General features: G+C 41.2%; 1 long non-coding RNA gene and 1 pseudogene across 1 annotated transcript; both read left to right on the top strand.

Moving 5' to 3' along the window:
- The first annotated feature begins 3065 nt into the window (after positions 1–3065).
- On the top strand, positions 3066–6678 carry LOC135362255 (uncharacterized). The gene is made up of 3 exons (XR_010406728.1): positions 3066–3363; positions 5106–5174; positions 6643–6678. It is a non-coding gene; the product is annotated as an uncharacterized LOC135362255 (long non-coding RNA).
- LOC123842951 (olfactory receptor 56A1-like) lies at positions 5658–6598 on the top strand (annotated as a pseudogene).
- Positions 6679–13349: the final 6671 nt, after the last annotated feature.

The raw sequence follows: 13349 nt of genomic DNA, 5'->3' as shown, positions 1-13349 counted from the left end.
ATTTTTATCTGTATTACCAAAAGAATACCTTTTAAAAATATTTAATTAAAAAGTACTGATGAATTACTGAACATTATATCAAAAATCAATGATGTACTATACCTTGGCTAATTGAATTTAAATAAAAAAAAAGTAACTTATGTACATGGTTCAAAATTTTGAAAATTAAAAAAGGTATTCAGTAAAAGTAATTCATTCTTTGTTTCAGTTAGTGTATGTCTGATTGCATATAATAGAAACTCCAAATATGGTGACCAACAAATTAGAGAATTCTTTTCCTTTCATGTAGAAGGGTTTCAGAGGTGGACATCCAGGGCTGAAACCAGAGCTTCACCAGTTTCTATATTCTTTATCATACTTAAAAACTGACTTCTGTCCTCAAAGTTGCTGATGCTTTTAGCTAGAAATTCAGGTGTCAATCCTGTGTCTGTTCCATGAGAAAGGAGTGAGGGCTAATGACCTTCATTTCTCAACTGAGTTAGTTCACGTTAGAGTCTTCTTGGAAACCCCACCAAATGACATTCAGAATCTGAGAAGAATAGTATTTTGGCAGTATAGATGGGTACCCAAATAAAATTATGGTTTTTGTTAATAAGGAAGAATGGGGCACTGGGTACACAACCAGCAATCTCTAAGATACCATTCTATTCTATCTGCCAAGCACAGAATTTTCTTTCCCAGAAGCAACTACTCTTATAAGTTTCTTGTATATCCTTCCAGAGGTAATTTGATTATATATAAGAATATAGATGATAATGTATGTATTTATATATACACTTATTTATATTTATTCTTTTTATAGCATTAAAATAATGTTGTGTAGCATTCTATGCACTGTTTTTGCCTCTTGCTTCTTTGCTAAATAATATATCTTAGAAATTATTCAAATAAGTACATTTAGAGATGCCTATTTTCTTTCAACAACCACATAATTAGAGTGAGCTCTTGGTGAGATAGGAACCATGTTTGCCTTATTCATCATTGTATACAGTGCCTAATACAGTTTGTGGGGCATACGGTGGTAGTTAGTATTTGTTTAATGGATGGGTCACACAAATAGCAAATGCCAGGGGCGCCTGGGTGGCTCAGTTGGTTAAGCGACTGCCATCGGCTCAGGTCATGATCCTGGAGTCCCGGGATCGAGTCCCGCATCGGGCTCCCTGCTCAGCGGGGAGTCTGCTTCTCCCTCTGACTCTCCCCCCTCTCATGTGCTCTCTCTCTCTCATTCTCTCTCTCAAATAAATAAATAAAATCTTTAAAAAAAAATAGCAAATGCCAGGGCTAGTATTCAAATCCGTTTGTGATTTGAATGGTTTTATTCCCACGACCTTATCCACAACTTTGATGTGTTAGGTGACAGATTTCCTTATATTGAACCCTCTTTGCATTCTTCAAAAGATAAATATATTAAAAAATGTTAACAGTTTGCTAAACTCGACTTGCTAGGATTTTGTTTAGGATATCAATAACTATGGTCACATTCATCAGTAAAGAGAAGGGTCATTTAGAACACAGACATTGGAATCAGATTGATATGGCTATGAATGTAGGTTAATTGCGGTGAATTTGGGGCAAGGCTTTATCTTTCTATTTATCCCCTATAGAGTGGGGATAATAGTTCCTACTTAAAAGAGTTGCCCATTCATATCTAAGGGAGATGATTCAATGAGAAAAAATGTAAAAGAACTTAAGTAGTTTAGGTCTCTCAGAAAGGTCCCTCAAAACTTTAGGATTACTATTATAATAAAGGAGGTTGCTCTATAGTCTCTTTTCCTACACATTTGACCATGTTTGCATATCAGGTTTGTGCACCAGATCATTGACTTCTGGCTTCTGGGCTATTTCTTACCTTAACTTCAAACCACTCCATTCTTTAATCCCAACTCCCTACCTGCAGGAGCACCATAAGACAGTTCCCAAAGGACTCAGCTCTTCATCCCCTAAGTCTGTTTCCCAAGCCACCTTTTCCCATCTGGGTCCATAAATGGGGGGGGGGGGTAGGAGAGGAATAGGAGCTCATAAAACTCTTCATATTTATTCATCTAAGTCCCAGCATGGTTACCAATACAGCTGATACATCATAAAGGACTCATCCTTTGACATCTTCTGTAAGTTCCAGAGTCAAGGGAGGGTAGGTAGCACAGACTGAATTGGCTCTAGATGGGAAGAGTGACAAGGCAGGCAGGGGTCTTTTCTAATAGGCAACCTCCAATTAGCAGGCAGAAAAGGCAATGAGGTGGTGGGAGATGTGGCTCTGGATGCATTAGCATCCAGAAATCCTAAGCATCTCTGTAAGGAGCATGCTAGGTTTTCTTTCTTCCCTCTGCCTTTCTAAAAAAGGATCCCATTTCCTTGCTTGGTTAGGAGACCTAGTGCATGTAGAGAATTGGACTTCATCTTGCCTGACCAGGAAAAAAAGGAGATCTATAAATTCTACAATGGGATAGGGGGTGTAGGTATGCTGACTTTAGTATGTCACCAGATACCTGGCATGGAGATTCAGGAAAAAATGTTGATGAAGAAGCTTCCCCCCAACTTTGTCTCAGTAGAGCAATTTAACCTGCAGAGCTAACTTTCTTTAGATTGATAGAAAGCTCTCTTTCAGATTCAACCAGGCTCCATTTCTCTGATTTCTCTCTGATGGTCCTAGTTTTGCCCTCTCCCTCAAGATAGCCATTCCTATATTTTGAAGTTATCACTAATGTTCTTATTTTTGGCAGTCCACACATCTATAATTTGTAGATTTTTATCATCCTGTAACTTTTATCATCTTGTAACTCATACGACTTAATACAATGTACTGAATTGGGTAGGATACTCCAGGTGAAGTAACCAGAATAGGGCTGAGAAAGATTCTCAACTACTTTGCTCTTGAGATTGTATGTCTATGAAATAAATTTATATACGTGTATACACACACACACACACACACACATAACACTTAGAAGAATGCCTGGTACATACTAGACACTTGGTATTTTTCAGCTAATACTGTCTATCCAGTTTTAGAGTCCTAAATCAATGTTTACTCTATGTACCACATCACTGACTTATGTTCCTATGTGTACTTTTACCATTCAGGACATCTAGGAATCTGTTCTTTTTTCCTTCTCTCCTATTCCAGATTTCTCACTCCCTCCCCCTGTCCCATTCTCCAATGTTAAGCAGTGAAGAAATGGAGTTGAATAGACTCTGAGCTGAAGCGGTAACACTGGGTGGCTGGAGACAAGTGTCCTGGGCTTGATGAGTTTTGGGCAATAGAAGTTTGGCTTTTCCACAAGTTAATGACCAACATGTGAAGAACAGAAGCAGAGACATAGGAGAATTGATCAGTGAGTGGCCTTTGAGAAGAAGCATAAACAGGTATGAAGATTATATCAAACAATGCTAGAAGAGGACAAAGTGCTAAGAAAGTCATTCAATAGGGATGAGAAAATAGGATGTAGAGAGGATAAGGGTCAAGGAGGAGAGGAAAGACAGGTACAGGGAGATAGATTTTTGTATGGATAAGTTGGTAATGACCAGACTGGAGGAAATTCAAGAAAATTCTAACAAACATGTTAGGAGCAATAGGGTTGTTTTGTGTTTGTATTAATTAGGGCAAGGGCAAGAGATTTCTTAAGTTAGAGACCTAGCCCAGGGTTTTACCACTAACAGGAGCAGGCTCTTGAGGAGCACCTGTAAACAGTGGCATGAAGAAGCCTCCAATTTCCAATATGCATTTTGTATCCTGCCCTGCCCCCTCAGTGACCACCATCTGTAGTATGGATCAGGACTTCTCTCCCTTCCTCAGTGTCCCCTTCAGCACACTGAAACTCTGGCTAACTCTCCTCTCTCACTTTCCCTCCTTGGAATTTTCCATCAATGTAGAACATCAAGGCCCATAATTCAAAAATCTTTTCAACAGATTTTTATGAAGAATCTGTGGGGTGTTAGATAATGTTGGTGTGTATAAATGGAAAAGTGTAATTTGTCTGTCTTCAAATATTTCACAGGAGGGTAGAGGGAGACAAAGAAGTACAAAATCTGTGTTGTGTTACAGAGAAAATAATAATAATAATAACTTTCTCAATGAACTAACTACTTCAGTTATCTTACTTTCCTTCTGAATTTTAACCTTTCCATAAACAAATAAGCATGCTGCAGTATGTCTCATTCCTGTCTTGCTTTTTTCTTCACTTATGAACTTGAAATGAGGCTCTTTAGCTATGTAGTCAACACTCTCTGTTTACATGTCCTCCCTTACTAACTTCTTCACCCTCGTTCTGGTTTCTGTTGGCACCAGTCCAGTGAATTACTCTTGTCCAGGTCACTGTAAAATTTAATGGCTATTCATATTCTCATGTTATTGAACTTCTGCTTAACTGACAAGTTGGCCATATACTCCTTGAAGTTTTCCCCCCAATTTTTCCTAGGTCACCATAGTCTTCTGATTTTTTTCATACTCTTACAGACCCTCCATTTATGTCTCTTTTTTTCTTTTTTCACCCTTTCGGTGTTGCTATTTTCCAAGGTTTCAATGTTTGAAAGACAAGGCAGATCCAGTGAAGAAGGAAATATGACTCCAAGTTAGGGAACTAGAACAAATAATTGATAGTGGAACTGCAAGGCTAGGAGGGCTACGATTCAGTGTAGGAGATGGAAGGTTTGACATTTTGAGGATGGGCAGATTCTGTTTCAGTGGTTGGAAACAAGGAAAGGATGGGAGAATGTACAAGTAGGTTGGTAAGTTTTATCTTGGGAAGTTGAAGAAAATATCACTGGACACTTCTTTCCTCTGCAAGGTAGTGTTTGATGCCATCTTCCAAGAGGAGAAGTGGAGTTCAAGGTTTGAAAAGAATGAAGAAGGCTTGAAAAAGGCTTTGGAAGAAGGGAAAGTTGATCAGGCAAGCTTTGTAGGATGGACAGGCAGCATTGAGGACTCATTTAAAGTTGGTAACTATAAACTTATAGTAAAAGCAGCCATTTCTGTAGTTTTAGACTTATTCTAAGAAGACTTGGTATGACCAGGTGCAGGCCCTGGAAAATGAATGGTTGTATTCAAATAGGACTGGAGTTTTAGCAAATGACTGATTTAATTAATTTTGTATTCCATTTTCTTCTAGTATACCATGAGTTTGGGGAAGGGATATAACAAAATCATTCATCTAAAATTATATTGGATATGATAGTAGGTGAGTACCTAATTAAAAGTTTTCCAACCCACATCAATGTCAATAATTATCTCAAAAACACCTATTAAAGATCCTTCTTCTCATGCCTCCTTCATATTAGTACTGGATGATTATAAAAACTAGGTGTGTTTCTGGCCTATCTTTTTATACTATTAACATTTTATTTTCCTTACTAGTACCATGCTGACATAATTTGTTGCACATTTTTAATGTTGGGAGGTTATCCCCTAGCATTATTCACCTTTAAAATCTTAGTTTTTTCACGGATTCATTTTTCCTTTATAGACCATAGCATTATTTGTCAAATCTCACCAGTCTGTCTTTATGATATTGACTGGGATTTGCCTTTTGGGATGAGTCTCCTATATATCATTAGCTTCCTGAAGAGTGAGAAGCACACTTTTGAAGTGAACTAAAAAAAAAAAAAAATGCCTCTTGTATCTGCCCATACAAATAGTCAAGAGAAGCCTCAAGATTCATTCCATGGCCTTACCCAGCAACTACTCCACTGCTCCAGTCTCTGAATTCCTCCTCTTCTGCTTCCCTAACTACCAGAGTTGGCAGCACTGGCTGTCCCTGCCCCTCAGCCTCCTCTTCCTCCTGGCCATGGGGGCCAATGCCACCCTCTTGATCACCATCTGGCTGGAGGTCTCTCTGCACGAGCCCATGTACTACCTGCTCAGCCTCCTCTCTCTGTTGGACATCGTGCTCTGTCGGACCGTCATCCCCAAGGTCCTGGCCATCTTCTGGTTTGATCTCAGGTCCATCAGCTTCTCAGCCTGCTTCCTCCAGATGTTCATCATGAACAGTTTCCTCCCTATGGAGTCCTGCACATTCATGGTCATGGCCTATGACCGCTATGTGGCCATCTGCCACCCACTATGATACCCATCCATCATCACTGACCAATTTGTGGCCAAGGCTAGCATCTTCATTGTCACCCAAAATGCCATTCTCACTGCACCTATTCCTATTCTCACTGCCCGGCTCCATTATTGTGGGAAAAATGTCATTGAGAACTGCATCTATGTCAACTTGTCCATGTCCAGGCTCTCCTGTGACAATTTCACCCTTAACAGAATCTACCAATTTGTGGCTGGTTGGACTACTGGGGTCAGATTTCATCCTCATCTTCCTCTCTTACACCTTCATCCTAAGAGCTGTGCTTAGGTTCAAGGCTGAGGGGGCTGCTGTAAAAGCTCTGAGCACATGTGGCTCTCACTTCATCCTCATTTGTTCTTCAGCACCATCCTCTGGTTGTTGTGTTGAGAAATGTGGCCAGAAAGAGGGTCCCCATGGACATCCTCATCTTGCTCAATGTCCTTCATCACCTCATACCTCCTGCCTTGAACCCTATTGTATATGGGGTTCAGACCAAAGAGATAAAACAAGGAATTAAGAAATTACTGTGGAGAGGGATGTGAATATGTAAAGTAGATTTCTAATTCCTTTTCTTCCTTCTCCTCAGTGATTTTGTCTAGGCAGTGAATTGGACAAAATCTTGGTGAGTATTTATTATACACTCTGAAGCTCACTTCATAATTGACCCAGATTTCTTCCTTTATTCTCCTCGCCTGGTTTGGGTGAAGGTAGAGGAAGAAACTCATATTTCTTGAGTAACTGCTTTGAGTATAGGCAACTTTATTTAAGTAGATTTAATCTTTTGCAACATTTCTGTAGGTGTTATTACTTCCATTTTACATAGTAGAAAAAAAGATGTTTTTCAAGAGTGGAAAATGCCAAAGACCACATTCTCTGGAAAGTGGCAGAGAAGGAAATTCAGACTCCAGAGCCTGGGCTCCTTCTACAGAAATGCCCCTTCAAGTGCAATTGAAGCTGGATACCAGGCCTCTATCAACTTTGCTTGTGTTTTGTCTTTCTGGATATCTATTTCCCGCCTATACCTACTTCCTTGAGAACCAGCAGGTTCTCAGAGAAGGCAGACTCCTGCCTGACAAAGCATCTGCAGGCCTACAGGAGAAGAGTGTTCAGGAGAAGAGTCTTAGAAATGAGGATAGGTTGAGAGAGAGGTAGGGAGAAGAGATGCCATTTCTCAGAAAATGGGGAAACTGACTGGGGCAGTGGTTTGGCCACTTCTCCTAAATGTTTAAGCTACACATCCAGTGAACTGAAAATCAGGTCTTACTTGATCTGTTGACTTTGCTTAAGAGCTCTAGTTGGAGGTGAGAAGACATAGCAAAGGGTCAGGTTTCTGGATAATAGTGAGTCTAGTCAGGAGAAGAGAAAAGAAATTGTACTGGTTATTTTCAGAGATTAATATAAAACAAATGGTTTAATGGATGATGGAAACCTGAAACTAAAACAGGGGTTGCTGAAGTAATTGCAGAGGTCGCACCTGTGGGAAGAATCACAGTTGGGAAGAATTTGGTCATTGGACCGCAGAAGGTTGGAGATGGGTCTATGGGACTGGGACTGGTGCTGCCTTCAACTGGTACTGCTGTCCCTGGAGCTCAGAGGAGGTGCCTTCAGAGCTGGGACTAAGATCTCTGAGGGTGGGACTCTATCCTGCTGCTGCTGGTACCTCGGAGGAAGTTCAGTGAGGCTGATTGGATCCTGGGAGTTCCACACCCAAACCCAAATCAAACTCAAACACAACACCCAACCAATCAACCAACAAATCCCGGAGACTAGAATCAACTCCACTGCCAGGTGAAGAGTCATTGCTCAGGGATACTGACAAGACAGGGATAGGAAGAAGCAAGTATCCCCTGCCCTGCTTTAGCCTTCCAGTCTTTTCCAGCTGTTCTCTGTGGGTGGAAATTAAAGGGAGCCAGCTGACAAAGAAGAGGTCCAGAGTCCAAGTCCCAGCATCCCAAGCGGATCTGGATGGTAGGTCTGGGGCTGAAAGACAAGAGTTAATGACTATGCAGCTCCTGTCAGTTTTGAGTCTGAGGGCTTGTGACCACATGAGGGACAACTGAGGCAGCACCCTGCAGTGCACACTGGCTCCCAGGGACTGGACACAGACTCAAGTCCTCCCGTGCGGGTATGCAAAGAGACATGGCATCATAACATAATGTCACAGGGCCAGCTTTCATAGCTATGGAAGAGTCTGGAGTTAGCTCTGAGCTGGAATACAGAATGACCACATCACACTGCAGGGATTCCCCACAGTAAGTGCAGCTCAGGACTGTGTGGGCTCCAGGGCAGACTCTTCCAAAGCCACACTCAGTAACAGCAGGAAAGGAAAATGACATCCATTTGCCTACAAGAAGGGGCTCTTACTGCCCTCAGGCTTGGCTCTCATTTCCTCAAGCCAGAGCCACAGGTGCGACTCAGCATTTGTCATTTTCCACAGGAGAATTCTCTCACAGGGCTCCCCTCCATCTCATGGCTGCTGGAAGAGTTTATCCACCTCCACCTTCCTCCTGTCCGTCAGAGGACAGAAGGGCCAACTTCAACACTGATGACCAAAAATGATACAAATAATCTCAATGTCCTTACATACTGATAACAGTGATGGTAATGACAATGAAAACAAAAGCTCAAATGTTTTGAGCACTTGCAATATAGCAGTATCTGTGCACGATAACATTAATTTTCATAAGACCCTTGTGTGGATGATTACAAAAATTAGTTTCAAAAACATCTAACAGAAAGGATGCAATCCATAGGAATAGGATACATATTGTCAGGTGATATTGCCCAGCACTTAGTCCACTCTGTTGGTCTCTCTAGGAGTGTTTTCTCCACCTCTGCTATGCTTCTCCCAGGTGCAAATCCATAAGGGACTCAAAGAGGAATCCCTGTTAGTTGGTCATATTCAGATCTTAATTCCTGCATTAGGCTTCTCTAGATCAGTGCAAACAGCCACCATAATTATGAGAAGTTTGACTCAAACTTGCTCAGGGATGCTGAGTACATGGTTGTAGAAACTACAGCTTGTGTTAGGGATTTGTAAGGGATGTAGAGGCCAGCATGCCTGTTGTCATCCCTCAGAGTGACAAGCACAGCTTCTGGCACATCAGGGGCCTCAGCAAACATTCCCTTGCTTATGATATTGAAGTGACTAAGAGTTAACCAGTAATGTCTACAGTGCATCTTTCGTTCCAAGTAGTAGAGCCCTAAGTATAAGAACAGGCATGACATGTCCTTGAGGTTGGCTCTCCACTTTGGTCCTTGGGAGACAAATTAAGATGATGACAGTTTCTCACAGAATTGTCAAGCCCAGTGCAGGTGGCTCAAGAAACTGGACACAGTGGTTCTGAGACAGATTTGGGGTGAGTCCTCATACAGATAAAGGGGATGGAGGGACAGGATTACCCAAAGAGCCAGATCTTGAAGGGTAAGCACACCTTTGCCGTGAAGCTCCCATTGCAAAAAAATGTCCTCTTAGTACAGTCTTTGAACATGTCTTGAATGGATAGAATGAAGTAGCAGAAACTAAAGGCATTTTAAATTGACATTTTAAAAGTACAAACCTCCAGGTTTTTTTTTTTTTTTTTAAGATTTTTTATTTATTTGACAGAAAAAGACACAGCGAGAGAGGGAACACAAACGGGGAGTGGGAGAGGGAGAAGCAGACTCCCCGCCGAGCAGGGAGCCCGATGCGGGACTCGATCCCGGGACTCCAGGATCACGACCTGAGCCGAAGGCAGTCGCTTAACCAACTGAGCCACCCAGGCGCCCCAAACCTCCAGTTTTAAGAGATAAGTACTGGGGATGTAATGTACAACATGATGACTGTAGTTGACACTGCTGTATGGTATATTTGAAAGTTGCTAAGAGACTAGATCCTAAAAGTTCTTATCACATGGAAAAAATTTTTTTCTTCTTTTTTTGTGTATATATGAGATACTAGATATTAACTAAACTTGTTGTGGTAATCATTTTACAATATGTATATAAGTCAAGCCATTATGCTGTACACCTTAGACTTCTATCCTCCTGTATGTCAATTATATCTCAATAAGCTGGAAAAAAAATAAGATATTTTGTCAGTTTAAGTGAAAATATGTGGAGTCACTTTGCTAATACAGAATGACTGTGGTCCAATTGTACTGGAAGGGGGTGTATTAAAAATATGAGAAGGGGAAGGGAGAGGCCAGCCAATAGTCATTCACCTCACTCCCTGGTTTGCACATTACTCACATTTGCAAGAGGAACACAGAGCCTTTTGGAAAAGAGTATCTTTGAAGAATATCATTGAACACTGCTATTCAGGACCAGCACAGATTTAAATGAAGAGCCAGTAGCAAGAAAGAGCAGCAAATCTCCTGGAATTAAATTATCTGGAGGAAAAAGGGAGTTTATGCTGGTGACCAATGCTCAAAGCAAAGATCTCAATATTGTTGAAGGAACAAAACTATATTTTCCACATATAATAAAGTGGAGTTTGGGAGCCTTATAGTACATAGTCATCCAGATATGCTCTTGTTCTTCAGATATATTCTAAGCCAATGGGTGTTAGCATGAGAGCTGTGACCTCAGAGGCCCCGTGTGGGACATCAAACTGTGCAGCCAGGGAGTCTATAAAGCCTGGAGTTATTGCCAAGAGTAAATAAATGCTTCATAGCCGGCAAGTCAACACTGCTCTCTTGTGGCTACTAATAGGAATAGCAATATTGGGGTGACGTCAGTTCTCAACCTCTGCTTGATGCTTGAAAGGTGACTGTTACGAAATAACAGAGTTGCCTGGGTGGCTCAGACAGTTAAGGCTTTGGCTCAGGTCATGATCCCCGGGTCTTGGGATTGAGTCCCACATCGGGCTCCTTGCTCAGCTTCTCACAGTTTCTCACAGAAACTCTGTTATGAAAACTGTTATGAAACTCCTGGGATCTCCAACACTTAGGCAAGAGGTAGCGAGTGACTTCAAGAAGATACTGTACTTCCTGCTCATAAGGCACATGGGAATTTAATGATTAATTAAAAAAAGAAAAGGATATAACAATTATACTCTGATTTCCTTTTCTTCAGTGACATCCAAAATCAATATCAAATCAGTGACATGAGTCTGGAATTCATAAGGGTAGAATGTATCTTGGTATTTAATAAGATGTTACATTAGCAGTGTTGACTAAGGACTATATTTGGTAATAACGTTTATTCATTTATTCATCTCCTCAACCAAAAGTTAGTTGAGTGCTTTATGTGTGGTTACCACATTAATGATTAGTATAGACAGTTACCAAGAGATAAACTACTTTTAGAGAAATTATGCTCAAAATAGCCCATGAAATATCATTATTCCCAATTTTGCAGATTAGGCAATTGAAAAAAAAAGGTAAAATACTAATAGTCATTCAGCCAACAGACCAGAATCAATAGAGAAATCAGACATGTTTGCTAACTAAATCCATTTTTCCTATCATGTTGTCTAGGGATTGAGTACATTTTTAGACTTCACCTGGACAGCTTTGTAGTTTTCTGAAGTTTTTGTGCTCCAGATTATAGATAGCAGAGGCAATGCACATCAAAACCCATCATATATTGAATTAGTCAATTCAAGAGTAAAGTTAGTTACTACAACAAAGATACTGCAGTAACTACACAATGCTAGTTTACTTATCCAAACCCATTCCAGTGCATGGGGGCTTTACTTCATGTCAACTCTTAGGGAACCAAGCTTCTTCCATATGTGGATCCTCCACGTATTAAGCCCTTAGGGATCCGACAGATATTTCTGAATCTGGCTGATGTACAAGCATATTTTTTTTCATTTAAAGATTTTATTTATTTATTTGTCAGAGAGAGAGAGGGGGGGAGAAAGCACAAACAAGGGGAGCGGCAGGCAGAGGGAGAAGCAGGCTCACCGCTGAGCAAGGAGCCCAATGTGGGAGACAATCCCAAGACTCGGGGATCATGACCTGAGCCAAAGCCTTAACTGTCTGAGCCACCCAGACACCCATTGTTCCAGATCTTATAGGAGACTTTCGTGGCTCAATCTGAGAGAGATTTACGTCACTTTTTCTATCATTCCATTTGCCACAGTGCTCACATAAATCCAGCTGCCTACAGGTGAGGCTGGGTCACTGAATATTTATTTCTTAAGAGAAATGATACAAGAGAGACTCTTGCATGTAAAATATACTTACCCTCTTCCCAAGGGAGACCACCCAGGCTCTCACAAAGTCCAAGATCTCGAGCAGTGAGTGTCTTCTCCGTCAGGTCCTGATGTGATTCCTCGTGGACCATTTTTCTCCTCTCACTGCATAGGTAATGGTGGAGCAGACTCTGGTATCCGTCATTAAGATTCCCATTTGGAGGTGAGGCATGGAATTTGTTCAGCAGGAGCTTTCCCATGGTAATGCTGGAATACTCTGGGGGACAGGCACTGCCACATTTTTACCCACTGAAGTGGTAGAAGTTCCCTGAACTGACACTGGTTATGTTCTCTGGGAGGAACTTGCCACTGTTTCTATGACCCCTTGTTCTGCCTTTGGGGGTGTATGTCTTCTTCATTGTCCCCCATGACATTATGTCATGCAGACACTGGAACATGTGACTTCTTTTGCATTACTGCATTTGGAGCCTGCTTCCAGCTCATAAAATATTAAGATCAATAATTGCTTTAATCCTTAATCAAAAACTTCCTTTAAAAGCCAAGCTCAGGTGTCTTTGTCAATAAACACCCTCAAAAACCAAACAAGTTTGGGCGCCCGGGTGGCTCAGTTGGTTAAGCGACTGCCTTCGGCTCAGGTCATGATCCCAGGGTCCTGGGATCGAGTCCCACATCGGGCTCCCTGCTCGGCGGGAGGCCTGCTTCTCCCTCTCCCACTCCCCCTGCTTGTGTTCCCTCTCTCGCTGTGTCTCTCTCTGTCAAATAAATAAATAAAATCTTAAAAAAAAACCCAAAAAAACCCAAACAGGTTTCTGATCTATTTGTATCAGGGCAGTTCCATGTACTAGTAATCACATGCACATATGTTTTTAAGCATAATTTTAGAATTTTTCTTTCGTTTCTTTATTGTCTTTTCCAGTTCACTATGCCACTCCTTTTTAAGTAATGGTGTCTAAGGCCACTGGACTTGAGTAAGACAACTATACACATAATCTACTCTTCTCAGGGCTGGTTTCTGTGAGTCTGTGTTTTTCAAAGACAATCTAAAACTTTCTCTTAACCTTTGACCTCCCAAGCAGTAGGACAGTTTTTCAAGACCCCACATTTATGGACTTTCTCTATTATCATTAATTTCTGCTTGAAGACCAGCCAAC

Source organism: Mirounga angustirostris, unplaced genomic scaffold, assembly GCF_029215605.1.
Source record: "Mirounga angustirostris isolate CCGP_5_RB_7025 unplaced genomic scaffold, mMirAng1.0.hap1 SCAF_13, whole genome shotgun sequence".
In the NCBI taxonomy this organism is placed as follows: Eukaryota; Metazoa; Chordata; class Mammalia; order Carnivora; family Phocidae; genus Mirounga; species Mirounga angustirostris.
The sequence above is the reverse complement of the archived record's forward strand: the minus strand, read 5'-3'. Positions and strand labels throughout refer to the sequence as shown.